The sequence below is a fragment of the Anomaloglossus baeobatrachus genome, chromosome 10, assembly GCF_048569485.1.
Source record: "Anomaloglossus baeobatrachus isolate aAnoBae1 chromosome 10, aAnoBae1.hap1, whole genome shotgun sequence".
NCBI classification, from domain to species: domain Eukaryota; kingdom Metazoa; phylum Chordata; class Amphibia; order Anura; family Aromobatidae; genus Anomaloglossus; species Anomaloglossus baeobatrachus.
The window spans coordinates 200,961,132-200,983,489 of NC_134362.1; the positions used below are offsets into that span (position 1 = coordinate 200,961,132).

A 22,358-nucleotide genomic window follows, 5' to 3' on the forward strand; every position below is an offset into this window, starting at 1 on the left:
TTATCCCGTACCCCCAGTATCATTATCCCGTACCCCCAGTGTCATTATCCTGTACCCCCAGTATCATTATCCTGTACCCCCAGTATCATTATCCCGTACCCCCAGTATCATTATCCCGTACCCCCAGCGTCATTATCCCATATCCCCAGTGTCATTATCCTGTACCCCCAGTGTCATTATCCTGTACCCCCAGTGTCATTATCCTGTACCCCCAGTGTCATTATCCCGTACCCCCAGTATCATTATCCTGTACCCCCAGTGTCATTATCCTGTACCCCCAGTGTCACTATCCTATACCCCCAGTATCATTATCCTGTACCCCCAGTATCATTATCCTGTACCCCCAGTATCATTATCCTGTACCCCCAGTATCATTATCCTGTACCCCCAGTGTCACTATCCTATACCCCCAGTATCATTATCCTGTACCCACAGTATCATTATCCTGTACCCCCAGTATCATTATCCTGTACCCCCAGTGTCATTATCCTGTACCCTCAGTATCATTACCCTGTACCCCCAGTATCATTAGCCTGTACCCCAGTATCATTACCCTGTACCCCCAGTATCATTAGCCTGTACCCCCAGTATCATTATCCTGTACCCCCAGTGTCATTATCCTGTACCCCCAGTATCATTATCCTGTACCCCAGTATCATTATCCCGTACCCCCAATGTCACTATCCTATACCCTCAGTATCATTACTCTGTACCCCCAGTATCATTAGCCTGTACCCCCAGTATCATTATCCTGTACCCCCAGTGTCACTATCCTGTACCCCCAGTATCATTATCCCGTACCCCCAGTATCATTATCCCGTACCCCCAGTGTCACTATCCTGTACCCCCAGTATCATTATCCCGTACCCCCAGTGTCATTATCCTGTACCCCCAGTATCATTACCTCGTACCCCCAGTATCATTATCCCGTACCCCCAGTATCATTATCCTGTACCCCCAGTGTCATTATCCCGTACCCCCAGTATTATTATCCTGTACCCCCAGTGTCATTATCCCGTACCCCCAGTGTCATTATCCCGTACCCCCAGTATCATTTTCCCGTACCCCCAGTGTCACTATCCTGTACCACCAGTGTCACTATTCTGTACCCCCAGTGTCATTATCCTGTACCCCCAGTGTCATTATCCCGTACCCCCAGTGTCATTATCCCGTACCCCCAGTGTCATTATCCTGTACCCCAGTGTCATTATCCTGTACCCCCAGTATCATTACCTCGTACCCCCAGTATCATTATCCTGTACCCCCAGTATCATTATCCCGTATCCCCAATGTCACTATCCTATACCCCCAGTATCATTATCTTGTACCCCCAGTGTCATTATCCTGTACCCCCAGTGTCACTATCCTATACCCCAGTATCATTATCCTGTACCCTCAGTATCATTATCCTGTACCCCAGTATCATTATCCCGTACCCCCAATGTCACTATCCTATACCCCCAGTATCATTACCCTATACCCCCAGTATCATTAGCCTGTACCCCAGTATCATTACCCTGTACCCCCAGTATCATTAGCCTGTACCCCCAGTATCATTATCCTGTACCCCCAGTGTCATTATCCTGTACCCCCAGTATCATTATCCTGTACCCCAGTATCATTATCCCGTACCCCCAGTATCATTATCCTGTACCCCAGTATCATTATCCCGTACCCCCAATGTCACTATCCTATACCCCCAGTATCATTACCCTATACCCCCAGTATCATTAGCCTGTACCCCAGTATCATTACCCTGTACCCCCAGTATCATTAGCCTGTACCCCCAGTATCATTATCCTGTACCCCCAGTGTCATTATCCTGTACCCCCAGTATCATTATCCTGTACCCCAGTGTCATTATCCTGTACCCCCAGTATCATTATCCTGTACCCCAGTATCATTATCCTGTACCCCCAGTATCATTAGCCTGTACCCCCAGTGTCATTATCCTGTACCCCCAGTATCATTAGCCTGTACCCCCAGTATCATTATCCTGTACCCCCAGTGTCATTATCCTGTACCCCCAGTATCATTATCCTGTACCCCCAGTATCATTATCCTGTACCCCAGTATCATTATCCTGTACCCCTATATCATTATCCCATACCCCAGTATCATTATTCTGTACCCCAGTATCATTATCCTGTACCCCCAGTATCATTATCCTGTACCCCAGTATCATTATCCTGTACCCCCAGTATCATTATCCTGTACCCCAGTATCATTATCATGTACCCCTATATCATTATCCCATACCCCAGTATCATTATCCTGTACCCCAGTATCATTATCCCATACCCCAGTATCATTATCCTGTACCCCAGTATCATTATCATGTACCCCTATATCATTATCCCGTACCCCAGTATGATTATCCTGTACCCCAGTATCATTATCCCGTACCCCCAGTATCATTATCCTGTACCCCAGTATCATTATCCCGTACCCCCAGTGTCATTATCCTGTACCCCAGTATCATTATCCTGTACCCCCAGTATCATTATCTTGTACCCCAGTATCATTATCCTATACCCCCAGTATGATTATCCTGTACCCCCAGTGTCACTATCCTATACCCCCAGTGTCATTATCATGTACCCCCAGTATCATTATCCTGTACCCCCAGTATCATTATCCTGTACCCCCAGTATCATTATCCTGTACCCCAGTATCATTATCATGTACCCCCAGTGTCATTATCCTGTACTCCCAGTGTCATTATCCTGTACCCCCAGTATCATTATCCTGTACTCCCAGTATCATTATCCTGTACCCCCAGTATCATTATCCTGTACTCCCAGTGTCATTATCCTGTACCCCCAGTATCATTATCCTGTACCCCCAGTATCATTATCCTGTACCCCCAGTATCATTATCCTGTACTCCCAGTGTCATTATCCTGTACCCCCAGTATCATTATCCTGTACCCCCAGTGTCATAATCCTTTACCCCCAGTATCATTATCCTGTACTCCCAGTGTCATTATCCTGTACCCCCAGTGTCATTATCCTGTACCCCCAGTATCATTATCCTGTACCCCCAGTATCTTTATCCCGTACCCCCAGTATCATTATCCCGTACCCCCAGTGTCATTATCCTGTACCCCCAGTATCATTATCCTGTACCCCCAGTGTCATTATCCTGTACCCCCAGTATCATTATCCCGTACCCCCAGTATCATTATCCTGTACCCCCAGTGTCATTATCCTGTACCCCCAGTATCATTATCCTGTACCCCAGTATCATTATCCTGTACCCCCAGTATCATTATCCTGTACCCCCAGTGTCATTATCCTGTACCTCCAGTGTCATTATCCTGTACCCCCAGTATCATTATCCTGTACCCCAGTATCATTATCCTGTACCCCCAGTATCATTATCCCGTACCCCCAGTGTCATTATCCTGTACGCCCAGTATCATTATCCTGTACCCCCAGTGTCATTATCCTGTACCCCCAGTGACATTATCCTGTACGCCCAGTATCATTATCCTGTACCCCCAGTATCATTATCCTGTACCCCAGTATCATTATCCTGTACCCCCAGTATCATTATCCCGTACCCCCAGTGTCATTATCCTGTACCCCCAGTGTCATTATCCTGTACCCCCAGTATCATTATCCTGTACCCCCAGTGTCATTATCCTGTACCCCCAGTGTCATTATCCCGTACCCCCAGTGTCATTATCCTGTACGCCCAGTATCATTATCCTGTACCTCCAGTGTCATTATCCTGTACCCCCAGTGTCATTATCCCGTACCCCCAGTGTCATTATCCTGTACGCCCAGTATCATTATCCTGTACCCCCAGTATCATTATCCTGTACCCCCAGTGTCATTATCCTGTACCCCCAGTATCATTATCCTGTACCCCCAGTATCATTATCCTGTACCTCCAGTGTCATTATCCTGTACCCCCAGTATCATTATCCCGTACCCCCAGTATCATTATCCTGTACCCCCAGTGTCATTATCCCGTACCCCCAGTGTCATTATCCTGTACCCCAGTATCATTATCCTGTACCTCCAGTGTCATTATCCTGTACCCCCAGTGTCATTATCCTGTACCCCCAGTGTCATTATCCTGTACGCCCAGTATCATTATCCTGTACCCCCAGTATCATTATCCTGCACCCCAGTATCATTATCCTGTATCCCCCAGTATCATTATCCTGTACCCCCAGTATCATTATCCTGTACCTCCAGTGTCATTATCCTGTACCCCCAGTATCATTATCCTGTACCCCCAGTGTCATTATCCTGTACCCCCAGTGTCATTATCCTGTACCTCCAGTGTCATTATCCTGTACCCCCAGTATCATTATCCTGTACCCCCAGTGTCATTATCCTGTACCCCCAGTATCATTATCCTGTACCCCCAGTATCATTATCCTGTATCCCCCAGTATCATTATCCTGTACCCCCAGTGTCATAATCCTTTACCCCCAGTATCATTATCCTGTACCCCCAGTATCATTATCCTGTACCCCCAGTATCATTATCCTGTACCCCCAGTGTCATAATCCTTTACCCCCAGTATCATTATCCTGTACTCCCAGTATCATTATCCTGTACCCCCAGTATCATTATCCTGTACCCCCAGTATCATTATCCTGTACCCCCAGTGTCATAATCCTTTACCCCCAGTATCATTATCCTGTACCCCCAGTGTCATTATCCTGTACCCCCAGTATCATTATCCTGTACCCCCAGTATCATTATCCTGTACCCCCAGTATCATTATCCTGTACCCCCAGTGTCATAATCCTTTACCCCCAGTATCATTATCCTGTACTCCCAGTATCATTATCCTGTACCCCCAGTGTCATAATCCTTTACCCCCTGTATCATTATCCTGTACCCCCAGTATCATTATCCCGTACCCCCAGTATCATTATCCCGTACCCCCAGTGTCATTATCCTGTACCCCCAGTATCATTATCCTGTACCCCCAGTGTCATTATCCTGTACCCCCAGTATCATTATCCCGTACCCCCAGTATCATTATCCTGTACCCCCAGTGCCATTATCCTGTACCCCCAGTGTCATTATCCCGTACCCCAGTGTCATTATCCTGTACCTCCAGTGCCATTATCCTGTACCCCCAGTGTCATTATCCCGTACCCCAGTGTCATTATCCTGTACCTCCAGTGCCATTATCCTGTACCCCCAGTGTCATTATCCCGTACCCCAGTGTCATTATCCTGTACCTCCAGTGTCATTATCCTGTACCCCAGTATCATTATCCTGTACCCCCAGTATCATTATCCCGTACCCCCAGTATCATTATCCTGTACGCCCAGTATCATTATCCTGTACTCCCAGTATCATTATCCTGTACCCCCAGTATCATTATCCTGTACCTCCAGTGTCATTATCCTGTACTCCCAGTGTCATTATCCTGTACCCCCAGTATCATTATCCTGTACCCCCAGTGTCATTATCCTGTACCTCCAGTGTCATTATCCTGTACTCCCAGTGTCATTATCCTGTACCCCCAGTGTCATTATCCCGTACCCCCAGTATCATTATCCTGTACCCCCAGTGTCATTATCCTGTACCTCCAGTGTCATTATCCCGTACCCCCAGTATCATTATCCTGTACCCCCAGTATCATTATCCTATACCCCCAGTGTCATTATCCTGTACCCCCAGTATCATTATCCCGTACCCCCAGTGTCATTATCCTGTACCCCCAGTATCATTATCCTATACCCCCAGTGTCATTATCCTGTACCCCCAGTGTCATTATCCCGTACCCCCAGTATCATTATCCTTTACCCCCAGTATCATTATCCTGTACCCCCAGTATCATTATCCTATACCCCCAGTGTCATTATCCTGTACCCCCAGTGTCATTATCCCGTACCCCAGTATCATTATCCTGTACCCCCAGTATCATTATCCTGTACCCCCAGTGTCATTATCCTGTACCCCAGTATCATTATCCTTTACCCCCAGTATCATTATCCTGTACCCCCAGTGTCATTATCCTGTACCCCAGTATCATTATCCTTTACCCCCAGTATCATTATCCTTTACCCCCAGTATCATTATCCTGTACCCCCAGTGTCATTATCCCGTACCCCAGTATCATTATCCTGTACTCCCAGTATCATTATCCTGTACCCCCAGTGTCATTATCCTGTACCCCAGTATCATTATCCTTTACCCCCAGTATCATTATCCTGTACCCCCAGTGTCATTATCCTGCACCCCCAGTATCATTATCCTGTACCCCAGTGTCATTATCCTGTACCCCCAGTGTCATTATCCTGTACCCCCAGTGTCATTATCCTGTACCCAAGTATCATTATCCTGTACCCCCAGTGTCATTATCCTGTACCCCAGTATCATTATCCTTTACCCCCAGTATTATTATCCTGTACCCCCAGTATCATTATCCTATACCCCCAGTGTCATTATCCTGTACCCCCAGTGTCATTATCCCGTACCCGAGTATCATTATCCTATACCCCCAGTGTCATTATCCTGTACCCCCAGTATCATTATCCTGTACCCCAGTATCATTATCCCGTACCCCAGTATCATTATCCTGTACCCCAGTATCATTATCCTATACCCCCAGTATCATTATCCTGTACCCCAGTATCATTATCCCGTACCCCAGTATCATTATCCCGTACCCCCAGTATCATTATCCTGTACCCCCAGTATCATTATCCTGTACCCCCAGTATCATTATCCCGTACCCCAGTATCATTATCCTATACCCCCAGTGTCATTATCCTGTACCCCCAGTATCATTATCCTGTACCCCAGTATCATTATCCCGTACCCCAGTATCATTATCCTGTACCCCCAGTATCATTATCCTGTACCCCAGTATCATTATCCTGTACCCCAGTATCATTATCCTGTACCCCCAGTATCATTATCCTGTACCCCAGTATCATTATCCCGTACCCCAGTATCATTATCCTGTACCCCCAGTATCATTATCCTGTACCCCAGTATCATTATCCTGTACCCCCAGTATCATTATCCTGTACCCCAGTATCATTATCCCGTACCCCCAGTATCATTATCCTGTACCCCCAGTATCATTATCCCGTACCCCAGTATCATTATCCTATACCCCCAGTGTCATTATCCTGTACCCCCAGTATCATTATCCTGTACCCCAGTATCATTATCCCGTACCCCAGTATCATTATCCTGTACCCCCAGTATCATTATCCTGTACCCCAGTATCATTATCCTGTACCCCAGTATCATTATCCTGTACCCCCAGTATCATTATCCTGTACCCCAGTATCATTATCCCGTACCCCAGTATCATTATCCTGTACCCCCAGTATCATTATCCTGTACCCCAGTATCATTATCCTGTACCCCCAGTATCATTATCCTGTACCCCAGTATCATTATCCTGTACCCCCAGTATCATTATCCTGTACCCCCAGTATCATTATCCTGTACCCCAGTATCTTCATCCCATACCCCGAGTGTCGTTGTCATTGTTGACCCTCGTGCGCGGCAGTTGGGTAACGCTTGCGCGCGTTCTGCGTTCTATACGATATGTACCAGCTCGGAGCGTTATGTGCGCGGTGCGCATCGCGGTGCCGATTCGCGGAGCCTCTGGATATCGCGGCTTTACTTTTTTTCTGTATTTTTCGCTCTGCAGTTTATTTTTTTTCAAGCGGCTGCAAGAATTTCCCGGTGAAATTTCTGGAGCAGATTCCAATTATCCATAAACGTTGCGGCAGAGGCATTTTAATTGCACCTCTCCAATGCTGGAATCTAAATGAATCGCTAGATTTCCCGGTCATCAGGATGCAGCAACGCCACAATTACCTAAATATAGAAATTCTAATTACAGCCTCGCACCAACCTCATTAACCAATTACAAGTGCCAGCAGCCAATTAGACTATCAATCACAAAGTCGTCTGTGACAAGTCTAACGAGCTGACAGATAACAATGTACAATCATCTGACGGTACGCAGCCCGCGCCGCAACAATGTCGCTTCTTCAGAAAAACAACTTCATTTTCAGGTGTCGTCAAATGTGACAGGCGCCACCCGCACATGTCTGGCGTTTACATGGCAGCTCCGTCGGCTCATTTCTAGCTAGAATGTCTCACCAAACTAAATGGTGGACAGGTTCAACCAGAAGACCAACCTCTACTGAGAAGATGCCAACCAAAACTCAACTGCCTCCAGTGACCTTTCCATGACACAAGCTGACAACTTCTCCAGAGCCACTATTTATGGTCTGTAGGTGGTAGTCAGGAAAGATACAGTAGATCCTACATTAGGTGGACCATTTACCTTTTGGTTACCAACAAACAACCCCAAGTAAGATCCAAGCATCTCCACTAGTGATGAGTGAGAACTTCCATGCTCGGATTCTTGGGACTCAAAATCTTTTGGTTACATACAAAAAACCCCAAGAATTTTATGGGAAGATCCAAGCATCTCCACTAGTGATGAGAACTTCCATGCTCGGATTCTCGGGACCCAACATTTTTTAGTTATGAACAAACAACCCCAAGACTTTTATGGCAAGATCAAGGCATCTCCACTACTGATGAGCAAGAACTTCCATGCTCGGGGCTGCTAGTCAACTTTCCATGGCCCAAGCTAACAACTCCACCAGAGCTACTATTTATGGTCTGCAGATGGTAATCAAGAAAGATACAGTAGATCCTACACTAAGTGGACCATTTACCTTTTGGTTACCAACAAACAACCCCAAGAATTTTATGGGAAGATCCAAGCATCTCCACTGGCGATGAGTGAGAACTTCCATGCTCGGATTCTTGGGACTCAAAATCTTTTGGTTACATGCAAACAACCCCAAGAACCTTATGGGAAGATCCAGGCATCTCCACTAGTGATGAGCGAGAACTTCCGTGCTTGGGTGCTAGTCAACTTTCCATGGCCCAAGCTGACAACGCCTCTAGAGCCACTATTTCTGGACTGCAGGTGGTAGTCAAGAAAGATACAGTAGATTCTACACTAGGTGGACCATTTACCTTTTGGTTCCCTACAAATAACCCCAAGAATTTTATTGGAAGATCCAGGCATCTACACTAGGGATGAGCAAGAAATTCCATGCTCTGGTTCTTGGTACTCAAAATGAGCAGGTCGGACACTCATGGTTGGCATTTACGTGGCATCTCCGTTGGCTCATTTCTACCTAGAATGTCTTACCAAAGTGAATGGCGGACAGGTTCAACCAGAAGACCGACCTCTACTGAGAAGATGCCAACCAAAACTCAACAGCCTCCAGTCAACTTTCCATGACACAAGCTGACAACTTCTCCAGAGCCACTATTTCTGGTCTGCAGGTGGTAGTCAAGAAATATACAGTAGATCCTACATTTGGTGGACCATATACCTTTTGCTTGCGTACAAACAACCTCAAAAATTTTATAGGAAGATCCAAGCATTTCCACTAGCAATGAGTGAGAACTTCCATGCTCGGATTCTTGGGACTCAAAATCATTTGGTTACGTACAAACAACACCAAGAATTTTATGGCAAGATCCAGGCATCTCCACTACTGATGAGCGAGAACTTCCATGCTCAGGTGCTAGTCAACTTGCCATGGCACAAGCTGACAATTTCTCCAGAGTCACTGTTTCTAGACTGCAGATGGTAGTCAGGAAAGATACAGTAGATCCTACACTACGGGATCCATTTACCTACAAACAGCCCCAAGACTTTTGTGGGAAGATCCAGGCATCTCCACTAGTGATGAGCAAGAACACCCATGCTCAAGTTCTCAGTACTCAAAATGAGCAGGTCAGTTGCTCATGACTGGTGTTTATGTGGGAGCTCCATCGGCTCATTTCAACCCAGAATGTGTCCTCAAACTGATTGGTGGTCAGGTTCCAACCAGAAGACCAAACTCTACTGAGAAGATGCCAACCAAAACTCAACAGGCTCCAGTTTGATAGTGCCAAAGGTCAACTTTCCATGGAACAAGCTGACTTCTCCAGAGCCACTATTTCTGGACTGCAGGTGGTAGTCAGGAGAGATACAGTAGATCTACACTAGGTGGACCATATACCTTTTGGTTACCTACAAACAACCCCAAGACTCTTATATGAAGATCCAGGCATCTCCACTAGTGATGAGCAAGAACTGTCATGCTCGTGTGCTCAGTACTCGAAACAGTGTGGATGGGCAACTCAAGCATAATGGAGGGCAAGCATTTTTCCAGAAGATCTCAAGCTTCCCATTGACTTCTATTATGATCGATGCTCGAGTCTAGCCCATTCAAGCATCTGACCTGCTCGTTTAGAGCACCAAGTACCCAATCTCCACCTATATTTTGGAGAAAAAATACAATTAGTTCATCAGGTGGTCTATAAACAGCTAAAAGATCCTTTCCCCCCATAGGAGCAGCGAACTATAGGGATACTATGAGGCCCATCATGATTGTGGTTGTCTTGCAGCTTCAAATAGGGCTTCTATGTAGATTTGCCTACTGACTGCATGATTTTCCTCGGAATTATGTAGTAAAAAAAAGCTGAGGGAATACACATTTACAGACAACAGGGCTCCAATCAGTCTGACAAGAGACAGTGGTTAACTTTTCTTGATTTAAGAAGGCTAACTACACTTGATTTAAGAAACAAAGGACCCAAACGTCTGGCCTAATTAAGAACAGTTCACCCCCCACACACTTGGCCAAATGCTGAGATGCATACATCTGACCTAATTAAGAATAGTTCATCCCCCACACAAGTGGCAAAATGCTGAGACCCATATGTCTGGCCCAATTAAGAATAGTTCGACCCCCATACAAGTGGTCAAATCCTGAGACCCATATGTCTGGCCTAATTAAGAATAGTTCATCCCCCCATATGTCTGGCCTAATTAAGAACAGTTCATCCCCCACACAAGGGGCCAAATTCTGAGACTCATATGTCTGGCCTAATTAAGAAAAGTTCCCACCACACAAGTGGGCAAATGCTGAGACCCATATGTCTGGCCTAATTAAGAATAGTTCATCCCCCATACAAGTGGGCAAATGCTGAGACCCATATGACTGTCCTAATTAAGAACATTTCAACCCCACACAAATGGCCAAATGTTGAGTCATCACACCTTCACCTCTAACATAATCTATTTTTTTGTTATTTATATTTTTAAAAGTTTTGAAAGTGTACAGATGAAAACTTTGTTGCCAAGTAACCAAACATTCCAGGTAACAGCAGAAGATTCCTCCATCTCCGGCAATGTAAGACTTTTGCTCCTTGCGGACTTTCCTACTCCTCATGTCAGCCGAAATGTCTTCTAGTCACAAGTTATTATTAGTGTAATGGTCGACCCTAAAGAATCGGGAGCGACCGCAGCTCCCATCACACAAGATCTCTGACTTCTGACCTGTGAATCATCATTAATATCCCTCCTCTATAAACACAGAAGCTGTGAATAATCCCCCCTCCCCCACCCACCGCCACATTAGGCACCATCATACAGAACAGACAGATCTATGCGACGCCTGATATAAATGCATTGGCTTTTCCGCTAAAGAGCCTCTGACGGATCGGCCCTGACAATTTCTTAGTAATTGTTTATTTATTCATTAACTTATGCTGCGGTGTTTGGCATCGTACAGAGAGGACCATCTCGCCATGGAAAAGCGAGCGCCTGGACAGATGGCGTCCTACAGCAAAGAGGAGCGGGCGGCAATTAAAAGGAGATTCACTGTAGAAACATCATTATGTATATTGTGACACCAGACCCCGGATATCCTCCGCCATCGCCCCGCGCCGGCTTCTGCTCATCAGGTCTACTGATACTTTGGAAGAAACACATCCATGAGTTTTCCTCCAAGCCCCTTTCATACTCCCTTCTGGGACGTGAGGAGTTAATAGAGGGGGTCCCCATTCCCCCATTCAGGTCTCATCGAGGGGTTTCTTTATCTGTGGAGGATCTGGAGCTTCCGGGCCCTGATAGGTCGCGTCATTGGCGGACATGCCATTGGTGCAACATCTGCAGCTTCACCAGGGCCCAAGAGGTCACGGGCCACATCCACCTCCAAATCAGGGGACATGGTGCCTTAGGAAGACCTCTTGGGCTGCAAAGGCCCAGTATATTGTTCTTGTCTAGGTCACGTGATTATTACACAGGTGCGTCTGCAGATGTAAAATGAGAATGACAGCGGAACACAAATCTTTTTCCCTTATGTACAGAGCTATACAAAATAGAGCACAGCAGGGGCCACATCAGAGACTGTGACTGGTGAGGAAGCTGAACCAATAGAATGAAAGTAATTCTGCTCAATATTAATATTAACATATTAATTATATTATTATTTTATGTTAATATTAATTGTATCACTTAATAATGAGCAGAATTCAGTATGCTAAAATCACCCTATATACAGTAATAGCCACAAATAGCCTCCTATATACAGTAATAGCCCACATATAGCCTCCTATATACAGAATGAGCCCCCACATAGCCTTCTATACACAGCAGGAGCCCCCACATAGCCTGCTATATACAGTATGAGCCCACACATAGCCTCCTATATACAGTAATAGCCACACATAGCCTCCTATATACAGTATGAGCCCCCACATAGCCTTCTATACACAGCAGGAGCCCCCACATAGCCCCTAAATACAGCGGGAGCCCCCCACATAGCCCCTATATATGGAATGAGCAACCACATAGCCCCTAAATACAGTGGGAGCCCACACACAGCCTCCTATATACAGTATGAGCATCCACATAGCCTCACCCCACACGCAGCCTCCTATATACGGAATGAGCAACCACATAGCCCCTAAATACAGCAGGAACCCACACACAGCCTCCTATATACAGTATGAGCCCCCACATAGCCCCTAAATAAAGCATGAGCCCCCACATAGCCTCCTATAAACAATGCGAGCCCCCATATATCCTCCCAAATACAGAATGAGCCCCCCACATAGTCTCTTATATACAGTATGAGCCCCCACATAGCCTCCAATATACAGTATGAGCCCCCACATAGCTCCCTACATAAAGCATGAACCCCCACATAGCCTCCTTTATACAATATGAGCCCCCACATAGCTACCTATATACAATGTGAGATGTGAGCTCACATATAGGCCTCCTATATACAGTATGAGCCCCCACATAGCGTCCTATATACAGCATGAGGCCCCACATAATCTCCCATTTACAGCATTAGCACTCACATAGTCTCCTATATTAAATATGAGCCCCCACATAGCCACCTATATACAATGTGAGCACGCGTATAGCCTCCCATATACAGCATGAGCCCCCACATAGCCACCAATATGCAATTTGAGCTCACATATAGGCCTCCTACATACAGCATGAGCCCCCACATAGTCTCCTATACTGTATACAGCATTAGCACTCACATAGTCTCCTATATACAGCATAAGCCCCCACGTTGCCTATACACAGTATGCTCATTTCAATAGCGACACCAGCACCCTCCTTTATTAATACCTGATGTATATATATATATTGGTGATTCGTATATACAGCATTACCACTCACATAGCCACCTATATACAATGTGAGCTCATGTTTAGCCTCCTATATACAGCATGAGCCCTCACATAGCCACCTATATACAATGTGAGCTCATGTTTAGCCTCCTATATACAGCATGAGCCCCCACATTGCCTATACCCAGTATGTTCATTTCAATAGCGACACCAGCCCCCTCCTTTATTATTAGCTGATGCAGAGATGAAGGAGTCTGGCTTAGCATCTATAAGAAGCCGTCAGCCAGCCCCCTCCCTTATTAATAGCCAAGGCATAGAGAGAGGAGGGGTCTAGCTTAGCAATTATAAGAAGCCGTCAGCCAGCCCCCTCCCTTATTAATAGCCAAGGCATAGAGAGAGGAGGGGTCTAGCTTAGCAATTATAAGAAGCCGTCAGCCAGCCCCCTCCTTTATGGCATGGTACTCATAATAAACTAACCCAGGAAACAATCTCATATGTTGAGCAGAAATATGCTGGGAAGCGGTGGCTCATGGCTCATGGCTTTTGTATGTAGACCCTTCATGTGGATCCAGTCACTACTATTTACTGTCTTGTTGCAGAAGAGCCTCAGTGCAGAATACATTGTTGCAGTATTGTGTACAATGTATCAGCTCAGGTTGGGAGGTGGAATTGCTCCATTGTTTCTCCAGCATGGCTAATCCTGGGGATGGAGGGTCCTAGCCCCCCGCATTGGTGCGTGGGTCCAGCGTGGCCCGGAGACCCCTTTCCCACCCCTCCTAGTCACAGTGATGGTTTCTAATCTTGGATTCTTCATAGTATCCTCTCATACGTCTCTGATTCTCTGCACAATTCCACAGTGAGCGAAAGACGCGCACATTATGGAGAATAACCTATAATTTGCACTGATAATATATTACATTTATTTTCTAACTTGTCACTGGATTCTCATCTCATATACAGAAAATAGAAACGCATCTGAAATGAGGATCCGGCTGGTATCATCACCAGGGATGAAGGGGTTAATCGGGGGAGACGGGGTCCCATAAGGACCATCGATGGAGCCGAGAGGCGTCTGACGGGTCATCTCATTTACATATAATTAGTCCAGTTGGAAACTTAATGAAAACAATTTGCATAAATAAATGTGGGGGCTAAGACGCCGCCCAGCCGTGGCCCCCCGGACAAGATCCGCCGCAATAGTTATGTCAATCTGGAGTTAAATGGATGCAAAGTGTGCGGCTACGAGAGCTTCTTTATGACTGGATACATGGATAGAGAAGGGGGCTGGCTGACTGCTCATCTCAATAGCTTCATAGAGAAAGGGGCTGGCTGACTGCTCATCTCAATAGCTTCATAGAGAAGGGGGCTGGCTGACTGCTCATCTCAATAGCTTCATAGAGAAAGGGGCTGGCTGACTGCTCATCTCAATAGCTTAATAGAGAAGGGGGCTGGCTGACTGCACATCTCAATAGCTTCATAGAGAAGGGGGCTGGCTGACTGCTCATCTCAATAGCTTCATAGAGAAAGGGGCTGGCTGACTGCTCATCTCAATAGCTTAATAGAGAAGGGGGCTGGCTGACTGTTCATTACAATAGCTTAATAGAGAAGGGGGCTGGCTGACTGCTCATCTCAATAGCTTCATAGAGAAGGGGGCTGGCTGACTGCTCATCTCAATAGCTTCATAGAGAAAGGGGCTGGCTGACTGCTCATCTCAATAGCTTAATAGAGAAGGGGGCTGGCTGACTGCTCATCTCAATAGCTTAATAGAGAAGGGGGCTGGCTGACTGCTCATCTCAATAGCTTAATAGAGAAGGGGGCTGGCTGACTGCTCATCTCAATAGCTTCATAGAGAAGGGGGCTGGCTGACTGCTCATCTCAATAGCTTCATAGAGAAAGGGGCTGGCTGACTGCTCATCTCAATAGCTTCATAGAGAAGGGGGCTGGCTGACTGCTCATCTCAATAGCTTCATAGAGAAAGGGGCTGGCTGACTGCTCATCTCAATAGCTTAATAGAGAAGGGGGCTGGCTGACTGCTCATCTCAATAGCTTCATAGAGAAAGGGGCTGGCTGACTGCTCATCTCAATAGCTTCATAGAGAAGGGGGCTGGCTGACTGCTCATCTCAATAGCTTCATAGAGAAAGGGGCTGGCTGACTGCTCATCTCAATAGCTTAATAGAGAAGGGGGCTGGCTGACTGTTCATTACAATAGCTTAATAGAGAAGGGGGCTGGCTGACTGCTCATCTCAAAAGCTTCATAGAGAAGGGGCTGGCTGACTGCTCATCTCAATAGCTTAATAGAGAAGGGGGCTGGCTGACTGCTCATTACAATAGCTTCATAGAGAAAGGGGCTGGCTGACTGCTCATCTCAATAGCTTCATAGAGAAAGGGGCTGGCTGACTGCTCATCTCAATAGCTTAATAGAGAAGGGGGCTGGCTGACTGCTCATCTCAATAGCTTAATAGAGAAGGGGGCTGGCTGACTGCTCATCTCAATAGCTTAATAGAGAAGGGGGCTGGCTGACTGCTCATCTCAATAGCTTAATAGAGAAGGGGGCTGGCTGACTGCTCATCTCAATAGCTTCATAGAGAAAGGGGCTGGCTGACTGCTCATCTCAATAGCTTCATAGAGAAGGGGGCTGGCTGACTGCTCATCTCAATAGCTTAATAGAGAATGGGGCTGGCTGACTGCACATCTCAATAGCTTAATAGAGAAGGGGGCTGACTGACTGCACATCTCAATAGCTTCATAGAGAAGGGGGCTGGCTGACTGCTCATTACAATAGCTTCATAGAGAAGGGAGCTGGCTGACTACTCATTATAATAGCTTCATAGAGAAGGGGGGCTGGCTGACTACACATCTCAATACCTTAATAGAGAAGGGGGCTGGCTGACTGCACATCTCAATAGCTTAATAGAGAAGGGGGCTGGCTGACTTCACATCTCAATAGCTTCATACAGAAGGGGGCTGGCTGACTACACATCTCAGAAGCTTCATAGAGAAGGGGGCTAGCTGACTTCTCATATAATTAGCTTCATAAAGAAGGAGGCTGGCTGACTGCTCATATCAATAGCTTCATAGAGAAGGAGGCTGACTGCTCATATCAATAGCTTCATAGAGAAGGAGGCTGGCTGACTGCTCATATCAATAGCTTCATAGAGGAGGAGGCTGACTGCTCATATCAATAGCTTCATAGAGAAGGAGGCTGGCTGACTGCTCATATCAATAGCTTCATAGAGAAGGGGGCTGTCTCACTGCACATACCGTAACAATAACTTATTTATCACTTCAGATGCATAGATAGAGAAGGATGTGATGCATATATAGAGAACGGGGCTGGCTGACTCCATCTCAATAGCTCCTTTATTACATTGGATGCAGAGCTAGAGAAGGGGGCTGGCTGACTGCACATTTCAATAGCTTCTTTATGACATTGAATGTATAGATAGAAAAGGGGGCTGGCTGCAGATATCAATAACCTTTTTATGACATTGGATGTATAGATAGAGAAGGAGGCTGGCTGACTGTGCATTTCAATAGCTTCATAGAGAAGGGGGCTGGCTGACTCCTCATCTCCATAGTTCTTTTATGGCATTGGATGCATATATAGAGAAGGGGGCTGGCTGACTTCATCTCAATAGCTTATGACATTGGATGTATAGATAGAGAAGGGGGCTGGCTGACTGCACATATCAATACCCTCTTTATAACATAGGATGCATAGATAAAGAAGGGGGCTGACTGACTCCACCTCTCAATACCTTCTTTATGACATTAGATGCAAAGATAGAGAAGGGGCTGGCTGACTGCATTTCAATAGCTTCTTTATGACATTAAATGCATAGATAGAGAAGGGGGCTGGCTGACTGTGCATTTCAATAGCTTCATAGAGAAGGGGGATGGCTGATTGTGCATTTCAATAGCTTCATAGAGAAGGGGGCTGGCTGATTGTGCATTTCAATAGCTTCATAGAGAAGGGGGCTGGCTGATTGTGCATTTCAATAGCTTCATAGAGAAGGGGGCTGGCTAACTCCTCATCTCAATAGCTTATTTATGACATTAGATGCATAGATAGAAAAGGGGGATGGCTGACTGCACATATCAATAGCTTCATAGAGAAGGGGGCTGGCTAACTGCATATCTCAATAGCTTCTTTATGATATTAGATGCATAGATAGAGAAGGGGACTGTCTGACTGTTCATGTCAATAGCTTCATAGAGAAGGCTGACTGCACATATCAATAACATTTTTATGACATTGCATACATAGACAGAGAAGGGGGCTGGCTGACTGCTCATCTCAATAGCTTTGTAGAGAAGGGGGCTGGCTGACTGCTCATCTCAATAGCTTCTTTATGACATTGGATGAATAGCTAGAGAAGGGGGCTGGCTAACTGTTTGTCAATAGTTTCATAGAGAAGGGGGCTGACTGCTTATAACAATAGCTTCATAGAGAAGGGGGCTGGCTGACTGTTCATGTCAATAGCTTCATAGACAAGGGGGCTGGCTGCTTATATAAATAGCTTCATAGAGAAGGGGGCTGGCTGCTTATATAAATAGCTTCATAGAGAAGGGGGCTGGCTGACTGCTCATCTCAATAGCTTAATAGAGAATGGGGCTGGCTGACTGCACATCTCAATAGCTTAATAGAGAAGGGGGCTGACTGACTGCACATCTCAATAGCTTCATAGAGAAGGGGGCTGGCTGACTGCTCATTACAATAGCTTCATAGAGAAGGGAGCTGGCTGACTACTCATTATAATAGCTTCATAGAGAAGGGGGGCTGGCTGACTACACATCTCAATACCTTAATAGAGAAGGGGGCTGGCTGACTGCACATCTCAATAGCTTAATAGAGAAGGGGGCTGGCTGACTTCACATCTCAATAGCTTCATACAGAAGGGGGCTGGCTGACTACACATCTCAGAAGCTTCATAGAGAAGGGGGCTAGCTGACTTCTCATATAATTAGCTTCATAAAGAAGGAGGCTGGCTGACTGCTCATATCAATAGCTTCATAGAGAAGGAGGCTGACTGCTCATATCAATAGCTTCATAGAGAAGGAGGCTGGCTGACTGCTCATATCAATAGCTTCATAGAGGAGGAGGCTGACTGCTCATATCAATAGCTTCATAGAGAAGGAGGCTGGCTGACTGCTCATATCAATAGCTTCATAGAGAAGGGGGCTGTCTCACTGCACATACCGTAACAATAACTTATTTATCACTTCAGATGCATAGATAGAGAAGGATGTGATGCATATATAGAGAACGGGGCTGGCTGACTCCATCTCAATAGCTCCTTTATTACATTGGATGCAGAGCTAGAGAAGGGGGCTGGCTGACTGCACATTTCAATAGCTTCTTTATGACATTGAATGTATAGATAGAAAAGGGGGCTGGCTGCAGATATCAATAACCTTTTTATGACATTGGATGTATAGATAGAGAAGGAGGCTGGCTGACTGTGCATTTCAATAGCTTCATAGAGAAGGGGGCTGGCTGACTCCTCATCTCCATAGTTCTTTTATGGCATTGGATGCATATATAGAGAAGGGGGCTGGCTGACTTCATCTCAATAGCTTATGACATTGGATGTATAGATAGAGAAGGGGGCTGGCTGACTGCACATATCAATACCCTCTTTATAACATAGGATGCATAGATAAAGAAGGGGGCTGACTGACTCCACCTCTCAATACCTTCTTTATGACATTAGATGCAAAGATAGAGAAGGGGCTGGCTGACTGCATTTCAATAGCTTCTTTATGACATTAAATGCATAGATAGAGAAGGGGGCTGGCTGACTGTGCATTTCAATAGCTTCATAGAGAAGGGGGATGGCTGATTGTGCATTTCAATAGCTTCATAGAGAAGGGGGCTGGCTGATTGTGCATTTCAATAGCTTCATAGAGAAGGGGGCTGGCTGATTGTGCATTTCAATAGCTTCATAGAGAAGGGGGCTGGCTAACTCCTCATCTCAATAGCTTATTTATGACATTAGATGCATAGATAGAAAAGGGGGATGGCTGACTGCACATATCAATAGCTTCATAGAGAAGGGGGCTGGCTAACTGCATATCTCAATAGCTTCTTTATGATATTAGATGCATAGATAGAGAAGGGGACTGTCTGACTGTTCATGTCAATAGCTTCATAGAGAAGGCTGACTGCACATATCAATAACATTTTTATGACATTGCATACATAGACAGAGAAGGGGGCTGGCTGACTGCTCATCTCAATAGCTTTGTAGAGAAGGGGGCTGGCTGACTGCTCATCTCAATAGCTTCTTTATGACATTGGATGAATAGCTAGAGAAGGGGGCTGGCTAACTGTTTGTCAATAGTTTCATAGAGAAGGGGGCTGACTGCTTATAACAATAGCTTCATAGAGAAGGGGGCTGGCTGACTGTTCATGTCAATAGCTTCATAGACAAGGGGGCTGGCTGCTTATATAAATAGCTTCATAGAGAAGGGGGCTGGCTGCTTATATAAATAGCTTCATAGAGAAGGGGGCTGGCTGATTGCACATATTAATAGTCGCTGTCCTCGCCTGGCTTTGTAATCAGCGCCCTGTTAACCAACCGTCTTACATCCATTCAAGCGCAGCAGCCGGGGATGGCTCCGGCTTACCCATCTGTGCACGAGCCAGATCTCCATAATGACTGGTAATAAGAAGCCTTGCGAGGCCGGAATCCTCCGCTTTCTATAATAATCCAGGACGGCGAGACCCTAACTTGATAAAGCTCTCATTAATCATTATTTAAAGGGATTCAACAAGTGGATATGGTCACTTTGTTAACAAAGAATTAAGTCTGAATCTCAAAGCAAATCAGTCCCGGCGCGTCCCCAGCGGGGCGCCAAAGGCTGCCAGACATTAAGAGCCACCAGATTTAGAGATACTTAGAAATATTTAGTATATTTCTTCGAACAGAGAATGCAAAAGCTTGCCAAAGAAAAGATTAGTCTGCGGGAAGATTTGCTGCACGAGGACGGGGCTTTCTCATTATTATTTGCAGTCGGGAAGAAAGGTAGAATCCAAAGTGATAAAATATTTGTGTATAAAGGTCTTATCACCGAGCAATGGACAATTATATAAAATATCGGAGGAAGAGTAATGGCCGCCTCCAAGTATCCGGCACATCGGCCCCAATAACATTGACAAGTAATTATCCAATCCCGACCTTCTCCTCTCCGCAGAAAACGATACATTTGTTTCCAATGGGACGTTTCGCCGTCCTCTGCTCCATATATCAGGATAATGGTTTAATTCATTGACCCGTCCGGGGCAGATGGAAACAGCTGGGATCCGAGCATTAGTTTGCAAAGAGGTTGGGGGAAAAATACAGCCAGATTAGAGAGGATAAAGCCTCGGACTTCAGGATAAATCTCTTGGTTTCTTTTACATTTTAGCTTTTCTTCCCGGCCGCTATTGTCCCTTTTATTAGCTGAGAGGGGGTTTGTTTGGGAATTTTGGAGATGTTGTAAACTCATAATCAGCATATAAAGATTGTAAATCAGCATTAAAATATTAAAGAGGTTCACCAGGACTGTAATATGGATGCGAAATATTCCGCAATCAGGTGTCAGGAGTGTCTCCCGTCCTTGCTCTGGGAACTGGGCTTCTAATTGCTTGGTCTTATGTATTTGCTTTATGTTGATGCAGCAAGGGTTAATAACACTGTCCTTGCTGGTAGCTCCAGGTTAGTTCTCAGCTGCAGCCGGTTTGTGACTATTCACCTTCCCTTTAAATAGTCACATGATCCATCACCTATGGTCGGTAATAGATTCATTCTGTTCTGACCACCTTGGAAGGAGGAAGTCTCTAGTAACTGTTGGAGATCTTCTGCTAGTGATCTGCTGCTGTTGCTCTGCTGTTGGAGCCATGTTGTCTGCCGCCCTGGTGTTGGGCTGCAGCAGTGAAGTTTGTTGCATATCCTTTTGTCTATGGCCCCCTTTCTGTCTTCCTTCCCTTGTGTGTTATTAGAGTAGTGGTAACGTCTAGTGTACTCCCCAACCTTGGCACTATACAGGGGGAGGTGGAAGGACAGTTACGGACTAGGCATGTGATGGCGATGAGGGGAAGGACTCCTATAAGAATGTGAGGGGAGCAAAGAGGCCAGGAACTGGCAGTTCCGTGATTGTTCATTCTCGGGTGCAGCTGGCTTGTGACCACTCCCCTTCCCTTTAATTAGTCACATGATCCATCACCTGATGCCGATAATAGATTAATTCTGGTCTGACCACCTTAATGGAAGGAAGTCTCTAGTCGCTGTTGGAGTTCTGCTGTCGGAAATCTGCTGTTAGAGCTCCGCTGCTGGAGTTCTATTGTTGGAGCGATGTTGTCTTCAACCCAGGTGTTTGGCTGCAGCAGTGAAGTTTGTTGCATATCTTTTTGTTTGTTCCCCTGTCTGTCCCCCTTCCCTTGTGTACTATTACAGTAGTGGTGGCGTCTAGCATACTCAACAGCCTTGGCACTATACAGGGTGAGTGGAAGGACAGTTAGGTACAAGGCTTGTGATGGCAACGAGGGGAAAGACCCGTATAAGAATGTTAGGGGAGCTCAGGAGCCAGGAGCTGGTAGTTCCATGTTTGTTCATTCTCAGGTTGAGCCAGATTGTGACCACTCCCCTTCCCTTTAAATAGTCACTTGTTCCATCACCTGATGCCGGTTTTAAAATCTCAGCATTCTTAATGCTTAATTCTTCAGCAATATTTTGTGCATATCCTTTCGTCTATCTCCCCCTGTCTGTATTCCTTCCCCTGTGTATTACTTCTGTAGTGGTGATATCTAGTGCACTCAAGGGCCTTGGCACTATACAAGGTGAGTGGAGGGACAATTAGGGACTAGGCAAGTGACGGCGACGAGGGGAAAGACTTGTATAAGAATGTTAGGG

General features: G+C 45.8%; 1 protein-coding gene across 1 annotated transcript in view; it reads left to right on the forward strand.

The window, feature by feature from the left end:
- LOC142254237 (ninjurin-1-like) overlaps window positions 1-22,358 on the forward strand; it is a 75,842-nt gene that overhangs the window by 52,147 nt on the left and 1,337 nt on the right. The window lies entirely within an intron of this gene.